The sequence below is a fragment of the Bubalus kerabau genome, chromosome X, assembly GCF_029407905.1.
Source record: "Bubalus kerabau isolate K-KA32 ecotype Philippines breed swamp buffalo chromosome X, PCC_UOA_SB_1v2, whole genome shotgun sequence".
Lineage (NCBI taxonomy): Eukaryota > Metazoa > Chordata > Mammalia > Artiodactyla > Bovidae > Bubalus > Bubalus kerabau.
Window position 1 is genome coordinate 9,463,106 of NC_073647.1, and position 24,108 is coordinate 9,487,213.

General features: G+C 39.7%; 1 long non-coding RNA gene across 1 annotated transcript in view; it reads left to right on the plus strand.

Moving 5' to 3' along the window:
- Positions 1 to 24,108, plus strand: part of LOC129639767 (uncharacterized) — a 60,886-nt gene that overhangs the window by 2,684 nt on the left and 34,094 nt on the right. Inside the window, exon 2 of the long non-coding RNA XR_008708591.1 lies at positions 7,375 to 7,512. This is a non-coding gene — a long non-coding RNA (uncharacterized LOC129639767). The remainder of the gene's footprint in view (positions 1 to 7,374; positions 7,513 to 24,108) is intronic.

A 24,108-nucleotide genomic window follows, 5' to 3' on the forward strand; every position in this document is an offset into this window, starting at 1 on the left:
AGTGGGCTACAGTCCATGAGGTTGCATAGAGTCAGACACGACTGAGTGACAAAGTATAGCACACATGGTACAGACTTTGGTGATGAGATGAATACGAAAACCTAATCTATTTCTCTTCAACTCTCTTGCTTCATCCTTAGTTCGAGCTTTAAGGATCCCTCACCTTAATTATTGCAATATCCTCATAACTAATCTCCCTGCTGCCAGCACTGCTATTAATCTTTCAGTCTGTTTTCAATATAGCAGTTGAAAGTGATGCTGTTAATTCATAGATCATATCCAAACCCTTTTTGCAATACCTTCCATATCATGTTAAGTAAAACCCAAGTAATTCCAATAGCCATATAGAGCCCTCTATGATCTGGACCCTCATTACTTCTCATTATTCTGTTCCAGCTACACTGTCTATGCCCACACAAACTAGGCATTTTCTTCCTCAGAACTTGGAATGTGTAACTTTTTGAGAGTTCTTTTCATTATACTTCATTGCTTGGTAGAACCTTAAGACTTTTGGGATAGAGAGACTTTGGCTTTCTATAGCTCCAAAAGTGAGATCCCACTATTCAGAAAATGGTGGGGGGCTTCCCTGGTGGTTCAATGGCTAAGACTCTATGTTTCCAATGCAGGGGGCTTGGGTTCAATCCCTGGTCAGGGAGCTAAGATCCCATATGCCCTGCCATGTCCCCTCCCCCACCAAAATTTTTTTTTCAAAAAAGGGGCAGTGTGAAATAATACGAAAAGTTCCCCAAATGTCCTACACTTACGGTAGATTACTTTCATTAATCAGTAGTCATCACAATCCATTCCTTTTGCATAGTTAGTGCATAAAAATTTACCTATAGTTTCACAAACTCTCTCCTTTTAAGATTGGTGCTGAGTGATAGTACCTAGTAATAAAGACTGCTTTGCATTGAGCTCTGTAAGACCTGATTTTGCCTTTTCACTTTCATGCATTGGAGAAGGAAATGGAAACCCACTCCAGTATTCTTGCCTGGAGAATCCCAGGGACAGAGGCTAGTGGGTTGCCATCTGTGGGGTCGCACAGAGTCAGACATGACTTAAGCGACTTAGCAGCAGCAGCAGTGTCAAAATTTGCATTAGAGTTCAGAATTCTACAGTGTTTGAAGTTAATATAGATGTTGTTTAGGTCATAAATATATAAATATAAATATATTTATAAACATAAATAAACATAAACATATAAACATAAATATATAAACACATATCTGTCTCTTTAATTCTGAAAGGGCATTAATTAAATCACTGACAATAATCCAGATAAACTAGGAAGAAATAAGGGTTAATTGCAAAATGTGATCTTATGGCTTCTTCAAAAGATCAAACTTGATCCCGTGGCTGACATATTTTTTCTGCAAATGTGAACACCATATAATTTGTAAAAATAAGTTACATAGGGCTGGCAGTATTTGAAATTTAGATTTCTGGACTTTTATGAGCTTTTGCAAAATAATGAAGTAATATTGGCCTTTAAATTTTTTTAACCAGGTCTTGCCTTTACCTATTCATCTTGAAAGACAGAGTGGTCTTTAGGGAAGAGAATGTAAATTGCTCAGGAGAAAACTGCAAAGCCAAGGGTTTTGGTCTACATAGTTAGAATGTGGATGAGTTTCCTGCTGTTGTATACTGAAAGGTATTCTTTTTGGTGCTCTATACTGTTAGGCAAATTTCAGGCCTGTGAGGAAAAGAGCAAAGCAAATGTTGCCAGGGGGAGAGATGAAATTCTTCTTGCATTTTCTTTTCTTCCCTGGGGTGACCAGTAACCATACAACAATTGTAGTTTCCTAAGAGCTTGGATGATCTAGAAAGAGAAACATTGCCATAGGCTGCTTTTCTAAATCAGTTGTGGATAAGAATCAACCAAGGTACTTATTAAAAATAATTTCTAGTATCAGAATTGTTGGATATAAATGCTGAGCATCTGTACTTTAACAAGTGGTACAGGTCATTTTGATGTATAGTTTGAGAACCATTGTTTAGAATTTAAGGTTATGATGTTTATAGTCAGGTGAACTTCAGTTCATATTCAAGTTTTGACATATACTAACTGTACTTCCAATTCAATCTTCCTTCTGTTATCATACCCTTCCAATCCCATACTATCCTGTGTGATAATCACCTCTCAATTACATATGCTTAGTTAGATAGGTGTCTAGTTTCTTCTTTTTAGTGTATAGAACAGTCTTTTTATTAGACTAAGCTATAGCAAAGAAAAAAAATTCCATCAACTTAAATAAGTTCATTTTCATTAATGTGTCCAAAGTTGACTGGATCAGGACTGCCAGAGTAGCTTTTCTTCACAGTTTTTCAAGGAATTAGATTTCTTCCATCATATTGCCCCACTATCTTCTAGGGTATAGTCCTTGTGTATATGGTTGAAGGTGGTTCACCTTCAAGATCATGTTCCTGATTTCAAGAAAGGAAAAGAAAGTGTATCGGCATATCTTGTTTTATTGTGCTTCACAGATACTGAATTTTTTACAAAAATTAAAAAAAAAATACAGTTGAAGTAGAATATTATGTTCATTTCAGGTGTATTACATAGTGATTTGACATTTGTATACATTGTAAAATGATCACTGTAAGTCTAGTAATTATCTCTTTCCATACAAAGTTATTACAGTATTATTGATTGTATTCCTTATCTGTATATTACATCACTGTGGCTTATTTATTTCATAACTGGATGTTTGTACCTCTTAACCCTCTTCATCTGTTTTGCCTCACAACCCCTCCTAACTGGCAACCACCTCTTCATTCTCTATATCCATGAGTCTGTTTTTGTTTTTTTAGATTCAACATATATACATAGATCACATGCTGTGTCTTTCCCTGGCTTATTTCAGTTAGCAGAATATTCTTTAGATCTATTCTTGTTGCAAATGGCAAGATTTCATTTTTTATGGCTGATTAAAATTCCATTGTGTGTGTGTGTGTGTGTGTGTGCGCGCGTGTGCGCGCGTGTGTGCTAAGTTGCTTCAGTCACGTCCCACTCTTTGCAACCCTATGGACTGTAGCCTGCTAGGCTCCTCTGTCCATGGGATTCTCCAGGCATGAGTACTGGAGTGAGTTGTCATGCCCTCCTCCAGGGGATCTTCCCGACTCAGGGATCGAACCCGTATCTCTTATGTCTCCTGTGTTGGCAGGCAGGTTCTTTAGCACTAGTGCCACCTGGGAAGCCTATACACACACACACACACACACTCACCCCACATCTTCTTTATCCATTCAACTATTGATGGACACTTAGGTTGCTTCATTATTTTAGCTATTGTAAATGACACTGCAATTGATATCTTTTCAAAATACTGTTTTTCTCATCTTTGGGTTAAAACTCAGAAAAGAAATTGCTGGGTCATATGGCAGTTCTAGTTTTAATTTTTGGAGAAACTTTAATGCTGTTTACTGTAGTGAATGTACAAATATATGATCCCACAGGATTCCCTTTTCTCCTCATCCTCACCAACACTTATTACTTGTCATTTTTACAATAGCCATTCTGACAGGTGTGAGATGATCTCAATTTAGTTTTGATTTGTATTTCCCTGATGGTTAGTTCATTTCCATAATGATTAGTTATGTTCAGCATCTTTTCACATGCCTGTTGGTCATCTGTATGTCATCCACGGAATAATGGCTATTCAGGTTTTCTGCCCATTTTTTAACTGGGTTGTTTTTGTTCAGTTGTATGAGTTCTTTTTATAGTTTGGATATTAATACTTTATCAGAAATACTGTTCACAAATGTTTTCTACCATTCGGTAGACTGCCTTTTCATTTTGGTGATAATATCCTTTGTTGTGTAAAAGTTTTATCAGTTTGATGTAGTTCCATTTGTTCATTTTGCTTTCATTTCCCTTGCCCAAGGAGACAGATCCTCCCAAATATTGCTAAGACTAATGTCCAAGAGAGCACTTCCTACATTTTCTTCTAGAAGTTCTATGGTTTTGAGTCTTATTTAAGTCTTTAATCCATTTTGAGTTTATTTTTGTCTATATTCTGGGAAAGTAGTCCAGTTCGATTATTTTGCATGTAGCTATCCAGTTTTCCCAATACCATTTATTGAAGAGGCTGTATTTTCCCCATTAAATATCTTTCCCTTCTTTGTTGTAGATTAATTAACCATTATAAGTGTAGGTTTATGTTTGGTGTTCTATTTTCTGCTGATCTGTATATCTTTTTTTTTTTTTTGTGCCAGTACCATATTGTTTTAATGACTATAGCTTTGTAGTATAGTTTGAAATCAGGAAGTATGATGCCTCCAGCTTTGTTCTTCCTCAAGATTGCTTGGATTATTGGGAATCTTTTTGGTTTCCATACAAGTTTTAGAATTTTTTGTTGTAGTTCTATGAAAAATGCCTTTGGTGTTTTGTTGGGAATGCAGTAAACATGTAGATTGCTTTCAGTAGTATGGTCATGTTAACAATATTATGGGATGCAATTTTGTAAATAGGATTGCTAGTTTCTCTATGTGATAGCTTGTCATTAGTGTATAGAAATGTGACAGACTTCTGTATATTTTGTATCTTGCAACTGTACTGAATTCATTTACACTAACAGATTTTTTTTTGGTAGTATCTTTAGGATTTTATTCTCTGATATTTCAGTTGGTAAAGAATCTACCTGCAATGCAGGAAACCCTGGTTTAATTCCTGGGTCCAGAAGATCTGTTGGAGAAGGGATAGGCTACCCATCCAGTATTGTTGGGCTTCTCTGTGGCTCAGCTGGTAAAGAATCTGTTTGCAATGTGGGAGACCTGGGTTTGATCCCTGGGTTGGGAAGATTCCCTGGAGAAGGGAAAGGCTACCCACTCCAGTATTCTGGCCTGGAGAATTCCATGGACAGAATAGCCTGGCAAGTTATAGTCCATGGGGTTGCAAAGAATTGGACACACCTGAGTGACTTTCACTGTCACTCTTCCAAGGAGCAAGCATCTTTTAACTTAGTGGCTGCAGTCACCATCTACAGTGATTTTTGAAGCTGAGGAAAATAAAATCTGCCACTGTTTCCACTTTCCCCCTTCTATTTGCCATGAAGTTATGGGGCTAGATGCCATGATCTTAGTTTTTTTAATGTTGAATTTTAAGCCAGCTTTTTCATTCTCCTCTTTTCATCTACATCAGGAGGCTGTTTAGTTTCTCCTTGCTTTCTGCCTTTAGGGTGGTATCATCTGCATATCTGAGATTGTTGATATTTCTCCTGGCAATCTTGATTCCAGGTTGTGCTTCATCCACCCTGGCATTTCACATGGTGTACTCTGCATATAAGTTAAATGCCAGTTGGTTGTTCCATGTCTGGTTTTAACTGTTGCTTCTTGGCCTGCATATAGGTTTTGCAGGAGGCAGGTAAGGTGTCTAGTATTCCCATCACTTGGAGAATTTTCCACAGTATGTTGTGAAATCCACACAAAGTCTTTATAGTAATCAATGAAGCAGAAGTCGATGTTTTTCTGGAATTCCCTTGCTTTCTCTACGATCCAATGGATGTTGCCAATTTGATCTCTGGTTTTAATACTATCTAAACAGCACTGCATGCTACAGAGAAATCTTTCATGAAAGGAAGAGTCAATCAATACAACAAACTTCATTGTTTTATTTTAAGAAATTTTCATAGCCACCCCAACCTTCAGCAGCCAGCACCCTGATCAGCTAACAGCCATGAGCAATGAGACAAGACCATCCAGCAAAAGGCTACCACTTACTGAAGGCTCAGATGATGGTTAGCATTTTTAGTAATAGAGTATTTTAAAATTAAGTTGTGTACGTAATATTGTTGGACACAATGCATCACAGTATAGTATGAACATAGCTTTCACATACCCTGGGAAACCAAAACAATTTATGTGACATGCTACAATTTTCACCTCAGTGGTCTACAACCAAATATGGAATACCTCAGAAGTATGCCTATTTCTATAAATGCATTGTTGATATTATTATTTTGAGCAAACTGTTTTGTTAAGAGTTCAGTTCAGTCGCTCAGTCATGTCCGACTCCTTGCGACCCCATGAATTGCAGTACGCCAGGCCTCCCTGTCCATCACCAACTCCTGGAGTTCACTCAGACTCACATCCATTGAGTCCGTGATGCCATCCAGCCATCTCATCCTCTGTCATTCCCTTCTCCTGCCCCTCAATCCCTCCCAGCATCAGAGTCTTTTCCAATGAGTCAACTCTTCGCATGAGGTGGCCAAAGTACTGGAGTTTCAGCTTTAGCATCATTCCTTCCAAAGAAATCTCAGGGCCAATCACGATGCTGTGATCACTCACCTAGAGCCAGACATCCTGGAATGTGAAGTCAAGTGGGCCTTAGAAAGCATCACTACGAACAAAGCTAGTGGAGGTGATGGAATTCCAGTTGAGGTATTTCAAATCCTGAAAGATGATCCTGTGAAAGTGCTGCACTCAATATGCCAGCAAGTTTGGAAAACTCAGCAGGGGCCACAGGACTGGAAAAGGTCAGTTTTTATTCCAATCCCAAAGAAAGGCAATGCCAAAGAATGCTGAAACTACTGCACAGTTGCACTCATCTCACATGCTAGTAAAGTCATGCTCAAAATTCTCCAAGCCAGGCTTCAGCAATATGTGAACCATGAACTTCCTGATGTTCAAGCTGGTTTTAGAAAAGGCAAAGGAACCAGAGATCAAATTGCCCACATCCGCTGGATCATTGAAAAAGGAAGAGAGTTCCAGAAAAACATCTATTTCTGCTTTATTGACTATGCCAAAGCCTTTGACCGTGTGGATCACAATAAACTGTGGAAAGTTCTGAAAGAGATGGGAATACGAGACCACCTGACCTGCCTCTTGAGAAATTTGTATGCAGGTCAGGAAGCAACAGTTAGAACTGGACATGGAACAACAGACTGGTTCCAAATAGGAAAAGGAGTATGTCAAGGCTGTATATTGTCACCCTGCTTATTTAACTTATATGCGGAGTACATCATGAGAAACGCTGGGCTGGAAGAAGCACAAGCTGGAATCAAGATTGCCGGGAGAAATATGAATAACCTCAGATATGCAGATGACACCACGCTTATGGCAGAAAGTGAAGAGAAACTAAAAAGCCTCTTGATGAAGGTGAAAGAGGAGAGTATAAAAGTTGGTGTAAAGCTCAACATTCAGAAAACGAAGATCATGGCATCTGGTCCCATCACTTCATGGGAAATAATTGGGAAACAGTGTCAGACTTTATTTTTTTGGGCTCCAAAATCACTGCAGATGGTGACTGCAGCCATGAAATTAAAACATGCTTACTCCTTGGAAGAAAAGTTATGACCAATCTAGATAGCATATTGAAAAGCAGAGACATTATTTTGCCAACAAAGGTCCATCTAGTCAAGGCTATGGTTTTTCCAGTGGTCATGCATGGATGTGAGAGATGGACTGTGAAGAAAGCTGAACACCGAAGAATCGATGCTTTTGAACTGTGGTGTTGGAGAAGACTCTTGAGAGTTCCTTGGACTGCAAGGAGATCCAACCAGTCCATTGTTAAGAGTAAGGAAGTCTTTATTTTGCCTTCACTTATTCCTTTTCTGATGCTCTTCCTTTCTTTAGATCCAAGTTTTTGACCTCTAATTATTTTCCATCTCTCTAAAGAACCTCCTTTAACATTTCTTCCAAGGCAGGTCTACTGGCAACAAATTACCTCATTTTTTGTTCATATGAGAAAGTCTTTATTAAATGTTTTCTCCATTCTCTTCTTTTTTGCATGTTTCTGAGGAGTAATAAGATGTAAATCTTTTTCTTCCCCCTCTGTAGGTAATGTGTTTTTTCCTCTGGCTTCTTTCACGATCTTTTGTCTTAGCTGTATCATCTTCAAATTATAGAAAGCCTAGGTGCAGGATTTTTTTTTTTAATTTATCCTGCTTGATGATTCCTGGATTTCCTGGATCTGTGGTTTGGTGTCTGACATACATTTTGGGAGCTTCTTGTTCCTTATTGTTTCAAATATTTCTATTTTCTATCTTCTCATTTTAGTATTCCCATTATGGATATGTTGTCATCTGTAATTGTCCCACATTCCTTTGGTTATTCTGGCTTTTTTCAGTCTTTGTTCACTTTGCTTTTCAGTTTTTGAGGATTCTATTGATGCATTCTCTAGCTCAGATTCTTTTCTTGCCTGTTTTCAGTCTTCTATGCCTATCAAGGCTCTCTTCATTTCTGTTAGTGTTTTTGATCTCTAGGATTTCCTTTTGGTTCTTAGGATTTCCATCTCTCTGCTTACATTGCCCATATGTTCTTGCTTCTGGTCTACTCTATTCTTGAGAGCCCTTAGAGTGATGTCTCTTCAAGTTATGTTTTAATAGTAATCATAGTTGTTTTAAATTCTCAGTCTGATAGTTCCAATATCCATGCCATATCTGGTTCTGACGCTTGTGGTGTCTCTTCAAGTTATTATTGTTTGCCTTTTATTATACATTGTAATTTCCCCATGATAACCAGACATGATATACCAGGTAAAAAGAGGCCTTTGGTAATGTGGTGGTGAAATGTTGGGGGAGAGGATGCATTCTATAATCCTATGACTAGGCCTCAGCCTTTCAGTGAGCCCATGCCTCTGGACTATTTACCTCTCAGAATTTCCCCTTCTACCCCTCTTAGGTGAGAGAAGATGACTAGAGTAGGCTGGAGTTGAGTATCTTCCTTCTTTAGGTCAGTTAGGCTCTGATATAGCCCAGCAAGTTAGACTCTTACTAGTTTCCCCAGAAGGCAGGTCTTTTCAATAACAGAGTTCTCTGGGTATTTCAGGATGGTTCCTTTATCCCTACCGTCCCAGAAGCCTGAGTGGATTTCCCCCCACCCCGCCCCACCCCCCACCCCCTGCCGTATTTACTGTGGGAACCTGGTTGAGCTGCTGGAGATAAGCCTCACAATATTATAGGTCTTGAACCCACAATATGACTGGGGTCTTTTGGAATTTTTAACTCAATTTCCCATGCTGAGACTTCAGCAGTTCATCAGTTGTAGTTTAGGTTTTCCTACCCTGGCATTGGTTCTCATGGTGGTTCTGCTCATGAGTCTCTGCTGTAGTAAGCCACAACTCCCTGTATTTGCTTGTATATTTCTCCAGACTTGGGGCATGGAGCTTTCCCTATGTCCTCCTGTCTCTCATGGGTCCAAGAAGAGTTACTATATTTTTAGTCTGTTCAGTTCTTACTTGTTAGGAGGAAGTGGCAACTTCAAGCTCATTACATGTGAAACTGGGTCTGAAATAGAATCTTTAGAAAGGTAATCAAGTAAAAATGGGACATTATTCTAATGTGTCTAATGGGGCCTATTCCAGTGTGTCTGTCCTTGTGTTGGCTTTTTGTGAAACAAGTTCATGCAATTTCAGTTGACTCCTTTGTATCTGTATCTCTATTGAAATTCTTCAGCTTTTCATGCTTGTCGTTTTCACTCTCTCCTTTCACATAATTGATTTCATATAATGAATCTATTAACATAAAATACCTTCAGGACATCATGGTCTTCAAATTCTTCTAGCAGTGTGCTATTATTATCTTGTGCTTCAAGTAGGGGTTGGATTACCAGATGGTTTTTTTTCTCAGTGTTTCAGTCATCTCTCGATGCCTGCACCACAAGGGGAGAGGGTCTCTCTCTCCATGTGCTTTCCTGTCTGTCAGTGGTAAACTACTGTTGCTTATTACTTGTGCTCTACCAATTGTGTTTGGGGGTAGTTCTCTGTTGTTCTGATCCAGTCTAGTCTTAAGCAGATCCTGTTATTTTACAAGTTTACAACTTTTATAACAGCTTCAACTGAAATCTGCAAACTCAGGGGGAGAAAACTCAATGTAAAATTCAAAGCTTTCTTTCCATCTCTATCCCAGAAACTCCATCTCAGTGTTCCTCACATTCACATTAATTCTAGTTCTATTGGCTTCTCATATTCTCTATCTCATCACAACAATAGTCATATCTTTTAGAGATATGTTCTTGAATCGAAGGAGGCTTCATGAAGATAGTTTTATTGAGTTGGGATCTGGAAGATGACCAAGGTTTCCATAGGGAGAAATGGGTGGACAGCAAATTGCAGGAAGAGCAATCAGTTCAGTTGCTCAGTCATGTCCAACTCCTTGTGACCCCATGGACTGCCACACACCAGGCTTCCCTGTCTATCACCAACTCCCGGAGCTTGCTCAAACTCATGTCCATTAGGTTGGTGATGCCATCCAACAATCTCATCCTCTGTCGTCCCCTTCTCTCCCTGCCTTCAATCTTTCTCAGCATCAGGGTCTTTTCCAATGAGTCGGTTCTTCACATCAGGTGGCCAAAGTATTGGAGTTTCAGCTTCAGCATCAGTCCTTCCAATGAATATTCAGGACTGATTTCCTTTGGGATTGACTCGTTTGATCGTCTTGCAGTCCAAGGGACCCTCAAGAGTCTTCTCAACACCACAGTTCAAAAGCATCAGTTCTTCAGTGCTCAGCTTCTTTATGGGCCAACTCTCACATCCATACATGACTACTGGAAAAACCATAGCTTTGACTAGATGGACTTTTGTCAGTAATGTCTCTGCTTTTTAATATACTGTCTAGGTTGGTCATAGGTTTTCTTCCAAGGAGCAAGCGTCTTTTAATTTCATGGCTGCAGTCACCATGTGCTGTGATTTTGGAGCCCAAGAAAATAAAGTCTCACTGTTTCCATTGTTTTCCTGTCTATTTGCCATGAAGTGATGGAACCAGGTGTCATGATCCTCGTTTTTTGAATGTTGAGTTTTAACCCAACTTTTTCACTCTCCTCCTTCACTTTCATCAAGAGGCTCTTTAGTTCTTCTTTGCTTTCTGCCATAAGGGTGGTGTCATCTGTGTATCTGAGGTTATTGATATTTCTCCTAGCAATCTTGTTTCCAGCTTGTGCTTCTTCCAGCCCAGCATTTCACATGATGTACTCTGCAAATAAGTTGAATAAACACAGTGACAATATACAGCCTTGACATACTCCTTTCCCAATTTTGGATCAGTCTGTTGTTCCATGTTTGGTTATAACTGTTGCTTCTTGACCTGCATACAGATTTCTCAGGAAGCAGGTAAGGTGGCCTGGTATTCCCATCTCGAAGAATTTTCCACAGTTTGTTGTGATCCACACAGTCAAAAACTTTGGTGTAGTTAATAAAGCAGATGTTTTTCTTGGACTCTATTGCTTTTTCTATGATCCAGTGATGTTGGCAATTTGATCTCTGGTTCCCCTGCCTTTTCTTAATCCAGCTTGAATGTCTGGAAGTTCTCGGTTCACATATTGCTGAAGCCTGGCTTGGAGAATTTTGAGCATGACTTTACTAGCGTGTGAGATGAGTGCAACTGTGCAGTAGTTTGAGCATTCTTTGGCATTGCCTTTCTTTGGGATTGGAATGAAAACTGACCTTTTCCAGTCCTGTAGCCCCTGCTGAGTTTTCCAGATTTGTTGACATATTGAATGCAGCACTTTCACAGCATCATTTTTCAGGATTTGAAATAGCTCAACTGGAATTTCATCACCTCCACTAGCTTTGTTCATAGTGATACTTCCTAAGGCCCACTTGACTTCACATTCCAGGATGTCTGGCTCTAGGTGAGTGATCACACCATTGTGATTATCTGGGGTGTGAAAATCTTTTTTGTACAGTTATTCTGTATATTCTTGCCACCTCTTTTTAATATCTTCTGCTTCTTTTAGGTCCCTACCATTTCTGTCCTTTATTGAGCCCATCTGTGCATAAAATGTTCCCTTGATATCTCTAATTTTCTTGAAGAGATATCTAGTCTTTCCCATTCTATTGTTTTCCTCTATTTCTCTGCATTTATCACTGAGGAAGGCTTTCTTCTCTCTCCTTGCTATTCTTTGGAACTCTACATTCATATGGGTACATTTTCTCCTTTGCCTTTAGCTTCTCTACTTTTCTCAGCTATTTGTAAAGCCTCCTCAGACAAACATTCTGCCTTTTTGCATTTCTTTTTCCTCTGAAGGCCTTTTTGCATTGAAGTGGGGAAAAAGCCATAACCCAGAGCAAAAGTAGTCAACGTTGGAAGAGGTATGGTGTGCCCCTCTAATGGTGTAGTCATGTTTGAGGGTTTCAACTGCTGCTGCTAAGTCGCTTCAGTCGTGTCTGACTCGGTGCAACCCCATAGCCAGCAGCCCACCAGGCTCCCTGTCCCTGGGATTCTCCAGGCAAGAACACTGGAGTGGGTTGCCATTTCCTTCTCCAATGCATGAAAGTGAAAAGTGAAAGTGAAGTCGCTCAGTCGTGTCCGACCCTCAGCGACCCCATGGACTGCAGCCTACCAGGCTCTTCCATCCATGGGATTTTCCAGGCAAGAGTACTGGAGTGGGGTGCCATTGCCTTCTCTGGAGGGTTTCACCTAGATGCCCACAAAGTTCCCTGATGTATAAATGGAACTATTCTGTGAGAATTGCAGCCATATTTGTATCACATGCTGGTGAAACAGACCATACTTGTCATCTAAGTGCAGTGTTTGAGGATATGAGCCTACCATATCATATACTTTCACATTTTCATCTGCCTGCTGTGGCCCAAAGGAATAGCCCCATATTCCCGAGAGGAATGGTTCTAGGAACAATGATCATAAGAACATGAATTCAGATGCAGAGATTGTGAAACACAAATCATTGTCCTGTCTTTACAGTGTAAAATACTGTACCCATTTTTATCTGAACTAGAAACCAAAACCCAGTAAAAATTCTGAGCATCAATTTGTATAGAGGGTAATCACTACAGTACCATATTGTGTCCCATTCTTTGCCATGCCACCTCCAGCCACCTGCCCATCTATATCTGTTGGTAAGAAGAGTCAAGGGAGAGGGAATGAAAACTACTAAAGTGAAGAGAACAAAACTCCTGTTCATTTCTCCTTTGCTGCTTAAAAACAAGGCAACTTCAAAAGATGCAAATAATTTAGTATCTAGATTTCCTGGATTTATTTTGTTTATCCAAAGCAATTTATCCAGATAAACCTTCATTATACTACTTTTGTAGTTGCTAATACCATCAGAAAAAGATACTGAATTTTAAGAAAAAACTTGTTATTTAAAGCTTATGAGAAATAGGCTTGAGAAAATAAATTATGATATAAAAATACCTAGTTGGTAACCCTAATCAAACTACTTCTTTATCATTATTACCATTTTTGTTTTAATTAACAATATTATTCTGCTGTGCCAGGTCTTAGTTGCAGCATGTGAACTCTTAATTGCGGCATGTGAGAGCTAGTTCCCTCATCAGGGATTGAACTCAGCCCCCTGCATTGGGAATGTGAAGTTTTAGCCACCGAACCATTAGGGATGCCCCACCATTTTTGTTTTATCGCTTTTAAATTAGTTGGTAGGTGAAGAGAGTGTGTCACCATACCTCTGTGTAATGATATTGCTGGGAAGGTGTCATCTTGATTTAAACAGAGCCTCCTCACTATGCTGAAATGGTGCTGTTATTTGAGATTAGGGCGAATTACTGCAGCTTGTATATAGTGAAGCACATTATATATTCATGTCCAGATCTAGGTTTGTTTTAAGGCTCTTTTGCTGCTCTCTCCTTGGCTCTGCCTACTAAATGGACGAGGGATTCAGTTTCCTGTTCTAGGGCTTATCCTAAGGGAAAGAGATGGCATGCTTTCATTTTTATATAAAAAGCCTGATTTCCTCTTACTCAAAGCCTCCATTTTGTGTTCTAAAAGAAAAACCAAAGAAGGATACAGTTGATGAGGTCCATCCCTCCAGAGTATGGTAGAGGACCAATGATACACTGTGTGTGATTGCTTTTGCTGATATTTGGTGTGCTTATAAACAAACAATAACAAGCTTTCATTAGATTTTAACTTTGTAACAGTTGTAAGCACCGTTGTTGTTGTTTAGTTGCTAAGTCATGTCAGACTCGGACCCCATGGTCTGTAGCCCACCAGGCTCCTCTGTCCATGGAATTCCTCTAGCAAGAATACTGGAGTGTGTTGCCTCTTCTTTCTCTAGGAGATCTTCCTGACCCAGGGATTGAACCTGTGTCTCCTGCATGGCAGGTGGATTCTATACCACTGAGCCACCATGGAAGCCTGTAAGCAGTTTGTTTCATTTAATCTTTCCAATAGCCCTGTGAAGTAAGTGCTTTTATTTCCATTTTATAAAGATAGGAAACTGAGCTCCAGAGTTGAAGTGATTCGCCCCAGGCACACAGTCAGTCAGGGTTAGAGCTGGAATTTTAGCACAGGCAGGCTAACTATAGATTCCATACTCTTAATTGAGGACTTGCAAGTTTTTCTGTAAAAGGTCAAATGGTAAGTGTTTTAGGTTTTGCAGGCCATATGATCTCTGTTCCAATTACTCAACAATGCTGTTGTAGCATAAAAGTAGCCGTAAACAATGTATAAATTAATGGATATGACTGTCCTCCAATAAAATTTATTTATAAAAACAGAGGGGGCTGTTGTTTGTCAAATTGCTCGTTGAACCCTGCCCTTACCCACTGTGAAATACTGTCACATTGTTAAGGATTAACAATTCATGAGTAACCAAGGTGTTTTCCTTGTTCTTTTGTGGGTGATATAGAATGCTCTTAGTCTTATAGAATAAAAAACCAAAAGGATGCTTAGTATTTGTATCCTTTCATTTATAAAAATATTTCCATTTTTATATCTACTTATACATCTATCTATATAAATGTGTATACATAGATGTGGGATGCATGCAAGGGTTTGTGTGCTTATATGTGTGCATGTGTTTGGGATATATATACACACACACATACATATCTATTTTCTATATGTGTTGAAGGACAGACATTAAAATGTTAATTGTGCTTATCTCTTGGATTGAATTGGGGAATGTTCTGAGTTTTCTTCTATAAAAGTGCTGACTTTTCCAATTTTTTCTATAATGCATATTTATTACTAACTAGAATCAGACCAAATTAAAATTACAAAGATACATTTATCAAGTTGTTTTTTTTTTTTTTTTCTGGGCAGGAGGCAGAGGAGAAAAGGAGAGAAGACATAGCATTGGGTAGAAGCTAGAGCCAGGAAAAACAGGCTGCTCAGGAACCTCCCAGGTTTAATAGATCTGACAGTATGAGTTTTTTTATTTTGAGCTCTCTATATATTCTTATTGTCTGATCTGTGAGAATGAATATTGGCCTTTTAAAATGGCTTTCTTTTTCTAGTTATCATGATATCAAGTTTTTTTCAGCAGGTACTAAAGAGATATTAGAAGAAATTTAACTTTCTGTTTCATATGTAACCCAAACAATAGACTCGTACAGGGCTGGAGGCTTCCCCAGTGTCTGGCTCCTGTAGTGTGGGTGGCTTCTGCAGTGTGGGATCCAGTAGTTCGCAGCTGTTGAAACCTTACTCTGGTAACCCCCTCTTAGGTGGTTTTGTAGGGAAGTGTCTATGATGAGAGATACTTCCCATGAAACCACATTGAGTGAGTTTTTGAAAGTTCCAAAGAGCTGATTTCTAGCAAGTTTTACTGATGTGGCACCACAGCAACTTCTCTGCCATCTGTTCAGTCCTGGATAGCTCCTCTCCATCCATATCTGGATCTCAGACCTGTGGGGGGTCGGGGGTGGCTCTGGGGATAGGGACAAACTCCTGCTTGGGCATTCTATCTTACCTTTAGGGATGGCAATTGCTCTTTATATGCACTATTTCTGTCTTTAGAATTGTCTTCATTTCATCCTAACCAGTCCCTAGTTACTGCAGTCTCCTGTTGTAGTGAATAATTCTTTGTGTTAAACTTCCCGTGTTAAAATCCTTATGTCATTTGTTTCTCCTGGGTGGAGGCAGGCTGATACACAGCATACTGAACATGGCTGCTTAGGATGTAAGGATCAGTAGACAGATTCTTTTTTTGTTGTTGTTTGCTTGTTTTTTAAAAGATTTTTTTTTTAATATGGACCATTTTTAAAGCTTTTATTGAAAGTTTTTTATAATATTGCTTCTGTTTCATGCTTTGGTTTTCTGGCCCTGAGGCATGTGGGATCTTACCTCCCTGACCAGGGATGAACCCACAACCCCTCCATTGGAAGGTGAAGTCTTAACCATTGGACTGCCAGGGAATTCCCTATTTTTTTTTTTTTTAAGACAGATTCTTTTAGGTAACCAAGAAGGAGCAAATTAATATGGGAACATGAACATTGACCTTTCTCACAGCTACAGAAGGGCTAAATCAGGAGTGGGCTTATAATCCAGAACCAAATGCAGTTGCTCTTATTTTCTGAGTTAGATGAAACTGCTCTCAGTCTTTCCTTGGTACCTTTCATATTGCCTAACTGATACGGACTTTAGATCTGAAAGTTAGTTTCATGCATGTGATTAAATGCTTTTTTTCTGGAATGGGAATGTTATATAGTGACAAATATAGGTTGGGGGCCAGGCAGATCTATTTGAGTCCTGGCTTTATCACTTAACTAGCCATGTGACCTTATGTAAATCAATTAGTCTTTATAAGTCAGTTCAGTTTCCCTCTTTGTTTGAAATAGGGACAGTGCTACCTACCAAAAATGTTACTGAAGGATTAAGAACAATGAGTATAAAAGCCATAATATAGCGTTTCATACATGTGCTGTGCTCAGATGCTCAGTCGTATCAGACTTTTTGTGACCTCATGGACAGTAGCCCACCAGGCTCCTCTGTCCATGGGATTTTCCAGGCAAGAATACTGGAATGGGTTGCCATTTCTTTCTCCAGGGGATCTTCCCCACCCAGGGATGGGACCTGTGTCTCCTGCATTGGCAGGCAGGTTCTTCACTACTAGTGCCACCTGGGAAGCCCTGTCAAATATAGTAATTGCTAAGCAAATGGTAGCTAGCAATTGTTGTTGTTCAGTGTGTACAGAAACCTACTCTCTAAGTAGATGCAGAGAAAATAAGGAGGAAGCTTCTGATCTCAAGGCCGGACCCACACATTTGTCAGGAGCAGATTGTAACATGACAGTGTGAATGAATCTTTTTCCCTTAGCTCCTTTCCTTCCAGGCAGACCCACATCTATAGCCTATAACTGGACAATGAAGAGTCAGGATGGAGTCCCAGAACAGATGTTGGAAACAGCACCAGTCCTGTTAGGTTCTGACTGAGCTCAGTGTGTGAAAGAGGCTGGCTATCATTTATAGGGTGATAGTGATTGGGTAATGATCATATGATGCCAATAGTTATGACTCCTCTCTGCATGAGTAAGCTTGTTCCTGATTCAGACTCTCATGATTCCTTGGGAATACAGAGAAGGCTTTTTTGATATGCATACCAGGTGTGTATATGTGTTGGGGTGGTGAGTTTCTTTTAGCTGGGCTCCTGCTGTGATTGACTCTTCACAAATAAAATGTACATGTCACTTGGATGCCTGTTCATGTGTCTCCGAAACAAGACAGGTTCCCATTCTTGCCTGGGACCACGTCATGGCTAGGCTTCTGGTGTGTCACATCTGTTTATCTGTATGTGTCTTTCTGCCTCTGTACATGTCAGCAGCATTCATCAGTGGAAGGAAGAACAGAAATGAAAGTAACTTCTGCAGTCACAACTCTGTAGATGACTAAGTGCATTATGCCTAGATTAGGCTGGTCTTCCATGGAGGTTGAGTAGGTGATGTTTTTTCATTAAGTTATTAAGAACTCCTATTAATGTTTATTGACTACTTCATCGGTGTAACATTCAGAAGCAAATGTAAACAAGTTATCTAATGTTAAACCTCAGAAGATTACTATGAAGTAGGTGATGTTATTTTTGTTTTGCTTTTCTTTTTAAAAATGTTTTGTTTCCATCTTTATTCAGGAGTTGGAAAGGCTTCAAAACCTCTCCCTGAGAACAAATTGCTTGCTTAAAAGGACCACTCTCTACAGAGATGTGGTTTTTATTACTAAATCAAGTAGGTTCTGCTATCTACTTTTATAGACGGGAGAACTGAGGCTTATGTTGGGTGATTTATCCAAGTTCACACAGCTAAAAGTGGCCTTCATTCACTGATGACTTTTTTGAACATCTTGAGCATCTTTTATGTATGTGATATTGTTCCAAGTGGTAGATAACTGCAAACAAAAGACAAATCTCTCTGTCCTCATGGAGCTTACATTTTGAATGGTAAAAGGTAAATAAAAATTGGAATCTTACACAGTTGACCCCTGAACAACACAGGCTTGCACTGCATGGGTCCACTTATATGGGGACTTGTTTTCAATAAATATGTCGTACAGTACTACATGATCCAATGGTTGGTTGGATCCATGGATGTGGAACCACAGATGTGGATGTCCAACTTTAAAGTTATATGTGAAATTTTGATCATGCAAAGGGTCAGTGCTCCAACTGCTATGTGGCAAGGTTCAGCTGTATAGTAATAAGTGTTGAGAAATATAAAAGCTGAGGAAGTGGTACAAGGAATATGTGTGTAAGATTGCAGTTTAGAGAAGATGGTCAAAAAAGATGTCATCGAGAAGGTGACATTTGAGTAGAGCTTTCCCTTGTGGCTCAGCTGGTAAAGAATCTGCCTGCAATGAGGGAGACCTGGGTTCAATCCCAGGGTTGGGAAGATCCCCTGGAGAAGGGAAAGGCTACCCACTCCAGTATTCTGGCCTGGAGAATTCCATGGACTATAGTCCATTAGGTTGCAAAGAGTCAGACACGACTAAGCCACTTTCACTCTCACTTTGGAGGAGTGAGTGAGCCCTAAGAATATTTGTAGGGAAGAGCATTCTAGGCAAAGGGAACAGAAATCTCAAAGGCCTTGGTACATGAATATTCTTGCCATGGTCAAGGAACAACAGGAAGGCCAACATATAGTAACTGGAGCACAGTGAGCAGAACAGAGGAGGAGAGAGAAGATCAGAAGTAACAGGGCTGTATAGGTCCTTCGGTTCGGTTCACTCAGTTGTGTCCAACTTTTGTGACCCCATGGACTGCAGTGCACCAGGCTTCCCTGTCCATCACCAACTCCTGGAGTTTGCTCAAACTCATGTCCATCAAATCGGTGATGCCATCCAACCGTCTGATTCTCTGTCGTCCCTTTCTCCTGCCCTCCATCTTTCCCAGCATCAGGGTCTTTTCCAATGAGTCATTTCTTTGCATCAGGTGGCCAAAGTACTGGAGTTTCAGCTTCAGCACCAGTCCTTCCTTAGAGCCATTGTAAATATTTGGCTTTTACTCTGAGACTGGAGAGTTTGGGCAGAGGAGTGGTATGTGAATGATAGGCTGATGCTGTCGAAACAAAAGCCATATCTGTTGCATTGAGAATAAACTGAGGAAAGGGGTTCTAGTAAGAAGGAAAAATCACTAAATGATTTGTCTAATCTTTGAGTTCAATAAACACTGAGTGTAGGATTGGATCCAGAGTTTTGTGGCGTGTGAGGCTTTATACAACTTTGGGAGCCTTCTTTAAGTGAAAGAATTCAAAAATAGGTGTGAACATGAACCTTTTGAAGTAAAAAGGGAGATGGTCTGGGAAAGGGTCTGAGTAAAGGGACTCTGAAGCATAAGCTTCATTAGCTTCTCTGCCTCTGAGTGAATTACTATGTACCAGACTCTATGCCAGGCCCTGGGAACAAAGGGATGGATCAATCAGTGGTTAGACTTAACACCTGGACTGTTGTAAAGCCATCTGTCTGGCTTTCCTTATCATCTTCTCCTTCAATCTACTGAGCATATACCTAGAGGATTTATTTTTCTGAATCACTGCTCTATCATTATAGACTTCCCCCTTGAAAAAAAACCTTTAATTGGCTTTCCATTGAGATTTTCTATTGCCCAAAGGACTTCTTACATTCTATCAGAATGCGTTTGGGGAAGTGGTGGAGTAATACTTGTTGAAAATGCAGATTTCCTGGACCCAGCCCTAAACCTATTGAATGAGAGTTACTGAGGTTGGGGCTATAATTCATTTTAAACTGTCTTCCCCAGGTGATTCTGATGCAGTTGGCTACTTTAGTAGTTAATGGGCTCAGGCCAAAGCTCCTTAATATGGAATAGCATCCTTAATCTTGACCCAGCTGCATTCTTTCCTATTCTTCAACTTAGACCCCTCCCCCATTCTAGCTATTGTCCCCCAGATGTGCTTTACACATTCTTGACTCTATAGAACCATTGGTCACTTTGTTCCATCTGGCTGGAATGCCCTTCATCTCCCTGCTGCCTCTCCAAATCTTAGCCATACCTTAAGTCCTGATTCAGATCTAGTCTTTCTTGGTGACCCACGAATCCCAACCTCTAAGTTCCTAGAGTACTCATCAGCAACCTTATCATATTTATTGCATTGTTTTACTTCTCAGAGATGTGTTACATCCACCAGACTATAAACTCCCTCAGGGTAGGGTCCATTCCTTTATCTTTTTGTATCTCCCAAGGGCATTACCCAGTACTGAGTAAGGAGAGAAACAAAAGGAGGAGGCAAGAAAGAGTGTTTATATTCATAATGGACTATATTTTTTGCCTTTATACTCTCATTTAGTAGAGCATAACAAATTCCCAAACAACTACTTTTCGATGAACAACACAGATTTGGTTCATAAATATACGTTCCAAAAATACATTGAAGGTGAAAACGTCTTTGGCTCAGATTCTCTCATTACAGGAAGATATTGGATGATATACTACTGGATACTGGCTGCTGTTTTAGTAAATATTTCAGAAATCAATTTATTCAGTGCTGTTATTTTTATATTTTCATCCGAGGTTGTATTTTATGTTTTACTGTTTGTAAAGGAATTGATCTGCATGCTGAAATAGTCTAGTCCTAGGCTATTTGGATGGAGAAGGCAATGGCAGCCCACTCCAGTACTCTTGCCCAGAAAATCCCATGGATGGAGGAGCCTGGTAGGCTGCAGTCCATGGGGTCGCTAAGAGTCGGACACGACTGAGCGACTTCACTTTCACTTTTCACTTTCATGCATTGGAGAAGGAAATGGCAACCCACTCCAGTGTTCTTGCCTGGAGAATCCCAGGGACGGGGGAGCCTGGTGGGCTGCCGTCTATGGGGTCGCACAGAGTCAGACATGACTGAAGCGGCTTAGCAGCAGCAGCAGGCTATTTGGAAAAGAAACACCACCACCAAAGTATATCTAAAGATTGCACTGGAGTCTGCCAAAGAATAACATCACATTTATCAGTGTTTGGTGGCACTAGTGGTAAAGAACCTGCCTGTCAATGCAGGAGATGCAGGCTTGATCCCTGGGTTGGAAAGATCCCCTGGAGGAGGACATGGCAACCCACTCCAGTATTCTTACCTGGAGAATTCCATGGACAGAGGAGCCTGGTGGGCTATGGTCACAAAAGAGTTGGACATGACTTAGTGACTAAACAAGTTTGTGTATAGGTAGGTTTCTGTGTAAGTATGTGTATAGGGTTTTGTGTGGACCAAAGCTTTCACTTCTCTAAGATAAGTGCTGAGGAACGTGATAACGTGATTTCTTGGTGTTATGGTAAACATGTACTTAGGTTCCCCCCACCCCGCCAAAGAAACTGCCAACTGTTTTGAAGAGTAACTGTACCATTTTTACATTTCCAACAGCAAAAGATGAGAGACCAGTTTCAATTTATTCTTACAAGCATTTGGAACTATCATGATTTTGAAGAGAGCACTGCTTGATTTTATTTATTTTCAAGGCTTTATTGAGATAATTCAAATATGATAAAACTTACTGATTTAAAGGGTACAACTAAATGTTTGTAGTACACTCATAGGTGTGTAGTGATATTTCATTGTGGTCTTAATTTGCATTTCACTAGTTGGTGTTGTTTGGTCACTAAGTTGTATCTGACTCTGGGAGACCCCATGGACTGCAGCACACCAGGCTTCCCTGTCCTTCAGTATCTCCCACAGTTTGCTCAAATCCATGTCACGGAGTTGGTGATGTGCTGAATATCTTTTCATGTGTTTATCCATATTATTCTCTTTGATGAAGTATCTTGTTTTTTTTTTTTTTTCCTTGTCAGTTTTGCTGGAGTTCAGCTGATCTTAAATAACCAGATTTGTTTGATTTGTTTTCTACATTTTTCTGTTTTCTTTATTTCCTTGACTTCACTCTTTATTTTCTTCCCTCTGCTTGCTTTGGGTTTGTTTCTAGTTTAAGTTAGTGCTTTGGGGCATTGATTTGAGACCTTTTCTTTCTTCTAATACACTAGTTCCTCCTTACCTGTATTTTCACTTTCTGTAGTTTCAGTTACACATGGTCGAACAAGGTTCAAAATGTTAAATAAAAAATTCCAGAAATAATTCATAAGTTTTAAACTGGGAGCTGTTCTGAGTAGTGTGATGAAATCTCACACCTTTCCATCCACCCGAGATCTGAATCATCCCTCTGTCCAGCACATCTTACTCACTTAGTCGGCATCTCAATTATTGGGCTGACTGTCATGGTAGCACAGTATTCGTGTTCAAGTAACCCTTATTTTACTTAATAGTGGCCCCCAAAGTGCAAGAGTAGTGACTCTGGCAATTTGGATATACCAAAGAGAAGCTGTAAAGAGCTTTTTCTGAAAGCAATTCAAAAGAAAATTGAAAAGGTAAGACTTGATAAGAAAAGGAGATAATTATGCTGAGGTTGCTGAGATCTATGGTAAGAAAGAATCGTCTATCTGTTAAAATGTGAAGAAAGAAAAATTTGTGCTGGTTTTGCTGGTTTGCAACTCAAACTGTAAAAGTTATGGCCACTGTGCATGATAAGTGCTTAGTTAAAATGTAAAAGGCTTTAAATCTATAAAATAAGACACTTTGAAAGACCACATTCACATAACTTTTATTACAGTATATTAAAATCCTATTTTAATATTATTTTATTGTGCCTAATCTATAAATTAAATTTTATCATAGGTATGTTTGTATTGGAAAAAATATAGTTTTAATATATATAGGGTGATTTCAGGCATCCATTGAGAGTCTTGGAACACATCTGCCGCACATAAGGGGAGACCACCATCAAAGCATTCAGTGCTTTAAATTTCCTCTCAGTACTTTTTTAGCTGTATCTCTCAAAGTTTGATCTGTTTATTTTAATTTTTATTCAATTCAATGTCTTTTAATTCCTTTGAGACTTACTCTTTGAGATAAGGATTACTTATGTTGATTTGTTGGAGAAGGCAATGGCACCCCACTCCAGTACTTTTGCCTAGAAAATCCCATGGATGGAGGAGCCTGGTAGGCTGCAGTCCATGGGGTCGCTAAGAGTCGGACACGACTGAGCGACTTCACTTTCACTTTTCACTTTCATGCATTGGAGAAGGAAATGGCAACCCACTCCAGTGTTCTTGCCTGGAGAATCCCAGGGACGGGGGAGCCTGGTGGGCTGCCGTCTATGGGGTCGCACAGAGTCAGACATGACTGAAGCGGCTTAGCAGCAGCAGCAGGCTATTTGGAAAAGAAACACCACCACCAAAGTATATCTAAAGATTGCACTGGAGTCTGCCAAAGAATAACATCACATTTATCAGTGTTTGGTGGCACTAGTGGTAAAGAACCTGCCTGTCAATGCAGGAGATGCAGGCTTGATCCCTGGGTTGGAAAGATCCCCTGGAGGAGGACATGGCAACCCACTCCAGTATTCTTACCTGGAGAATTCCATGGACAGAGGAGCCTGGTGGGCTATGGTCACAAAAGAGTTGGACATGACTTAGTGACTAAACAAGTTTGTGTATAGGTAGGTTTCTGTGTAAGTATGTGTATAGGGTTTTGTGTGGACCAAAGCTTTCACTTCTCTAAGATAAGTGCTGAGGAACGTGATAACGTGATTTCTTGGTGTTATGGTAAACATGTACTTAGGTTCCCCCCACCCCGCCAAAGAAACTGCCAACTGTTTTGAAGAGTAACTGTACCATTTTTACATTTCCAACAGCAAAAGATGAGAGACCAGTTTCAATTTATTCTTACAAGCATTTGGAACTATCATGATTTTGAAGAGAGCACTGCTTGATTTTATTTATTTTCAAGGCTTTATTGAGATAATTCAAATATGATAAAACTTACTGATTTAAAGGGTACAACTAAATGTTTGTAGTACACTCATAGGTGTGTAGTGATATTTCATTGTGGTCTTAATTTGCATTTCACTAGTTGGTGTTGTTTGGTCACTAAGTTGTATCTGACTCTGGGAGACCCCATGGACTGCAGCACACCAGGCTTCCCTGTCCTTCAGTATCT